We start from the raw sequence: 2,500 nt of genomic DNA, 5'->3' as shown, positions 1-2,500 counted from the left end.
TGGAACGAGGTTCGCAGAGATGCCCCTGAAGAATTAGAAAATATTGGCAACAGTAAAGAAAAGTCGGACGACAATGACGAAGAAAGTGGAATTAGTCATCCAGTTCTCCTTCACAACGATTAGCATCTCTTTCGTGAGAGAGAGAGAGAGAGAGAGAGAGAGAGAGAGAGAGAGAGAGAGAGAGAGAGATACACACAACATCCATTTATTATTTTTTTCAACATTAGGAACAGCTGAGAGCTTCGGGTAACTATCTCTTCTTCTGGGTATACAGTACATATACAGAAATATGAAATTCAGTCTCGAAATTCAGTCTCTAACTTCAGCGCACTACAACTCCATGAGCGTCAAATGCCCGGGCACAGCGAGGCTCATAAATGCTCTTTCATGGCCTCTTCTCGTGATCGGGCATTTTCCTTTTGAATTACCTGGGATCTACCTTTAATGACCTAAACTTGATTTGGTAACTTGTAACCAGCTGAGATTATCCAGCCTGAGAGCAGCTAGGGACAAGTGGGGGAATTTAAGGCTTATACCATCATTAAACAAGTAAAAAATGAGCCGAAGTTTCTTCGGCGCAGTCGAGTTTTCTGTACAACGTATAATGCTTTATAAAACTATCAGCTACGACCTCGCAGCGCTCAGTTACTCCCCAGATGCGGTGGAGTGAGGGTGCATCGCACGCCTCTGGAAAGCACTGCCAGATGCACGAAACCTTAACCTTAAATAAAATAAAAGCTACTGAGGCCCGAGGGCTGCAATTTGGGTTGTTTGATGATTGGAGGGTGGATGATCAACATACCAAGTTGCAGCCCTGTAGCCTTAATAGATTTCAAGATCTGAAGGCGGGTAGACAAAGCCATCTCAATAGTTTTCTTTTACAGAAAACTAAAATAATCACCCCCGTGAAATAGTTGTTCCTTATCATGGGAAGGACGAAGGTACTCCCTGAGACTAGACTAAATGTTTCTCAGACTCTGCAATCTGCCTAACATAAGAGCTGGCGATCTTAGCGTTGCTTGCAATATTAGCAAACTGCAAGAGAATCATGATATATTGCAATTACCTGCACTACTTTACTTCATTATTCTCAGTTTAAAGAACAATAGCATTATCATACAGAGGAAAGAAAGGAATGATTGCTGTCACAAACAGATTTATCTTGACGGTTAGGCTTTCTGATTTCCTGAAACCAAACTACATTGGTCACTTTTCAGAATTCAGCGGAAGGATCCTAGTGCTAGATTCCCAGAATTTTGCAGAGACCCAACTGAAGAGATGAGACAGAGCAACTTTAACCCCTTGGATCACTAACGACTCACTTATGCGTCGTTTCAGACAATTGTCAACAAAATGATTTGAGTTATGGTTTTTTCCTACTTTGGACATATCGATAAAAAGCACAAGAATTTCGCTTTAAAATGACACCAGAACGAATATCATAGAATGAACAGGAACTTCATAGAGTACATGAAGTGAAAAACATTGCTTATTCCAGTCACTGAAAGGGTTACCTAATGGTCAAAATCATCCCCGATGAATTTGATTCAACTGCGATGCAATGGCAGAGACTATATCTCAGTCTCCGTAACAATAACCTCCTGAATATGCAGCCATCTCTCTGATCTTTTATTGCTTTCTTCAGATGCCAGTGGCTCAGCGACAAATAAAAACAAGTACAAAAAGCGCAGAAGTTTCTTCCGCGCAATCGAGATGTCTGTACAGCGTATGATAAAGGCCACCGAAAACAGATCTATCTTCCGGTGGTCTCTGTATAATGCCGTATGAGCCGCGGCCCATGAAACTTTAACCAAGACCCGGTGGTGGCCTGTGTTATATCGTTGCCAGACGCACGATTATGGTTAACTTTAAACTTAAATAAAAATAAAAACTACTAATACTAGTTGGCTGCAATTTAGCATGTTTGATGATTGGAGGGTGGATGATCAACATACCAATTTGCATCCCTCTAGCCTCAGTAATTTTTAAGATCTGAGGGTGGACAGCAAAAGTGCGGACAGAAAAAGTTTGGACGGACAGGCAAAGCCAGCACAATATTTCTTTTCAGAAAACTAATTAAACGGAGGTATTAACAGTCAGGAAGATGCTATATCACCTTCACAACGATGCCACTGAATAACTAGAAAATATTGACAACTATTAAAGAGCCGGGTCATGATATCGAAAAAATAAAACTGAAATAATTCGCAAGGTCCTCTTCCAGGGGTCACACTTTTCTAATACGCAAAAGCATTTATCTAGTATCACGAGAGAGAGAGAGAGAGAGAGAGAGAGAGAGAGAGAGAGAGAGAGAGAGAGAGAGAGAGAGAGCAGCAAATTTATCGAAATCTATATTTCTGTCAATGGGCAGCTTCCTCTCTTGCTGATAATAAAATTTGTAACAGTGAAATCCAAACTAATTCAAATAAATAAATCATCATACAATAATTGGGAAATAGAAACAAGACAAAAAGTATGATTTTCTGGTGTACATTTTGTG

General features: G+C 40.4%; 1 protein-coding gene across 2 annotated transcripts in view; it reads right to left on the bottom strand.

Moving 5' to 3' along the window:
* LOC136829757 (3-hydroxyanthranilate 3,4-dioxygenase-like) overlaps positions 1-2,500 on the bottom strand; it is a 17,149-nt gene that overhangs the window by 7,365 nt on the left and 7,284 nt on the right. The window lies entirely within an intron of this gene.

Source organism: Macrobrachium rosenbergii, chromosome 1 (assembly GCF_040412425.1).
Source record: "Macrobrachium rosenbergii isolate ZJJX-2024 chromosome 1, ASM4041242v1, whole genome shotgun sequence".
Taxonomy (NCBI): Eukaryota; Metazoa; Arthropoda; class Malacostraca; order Decapoda; family Palaemonidae; genus Macrobrachium; species Macrobrachium rosenbergii.
This window is presented reverse-complemented; position numbering and strand designations above follow the sequence as displayed.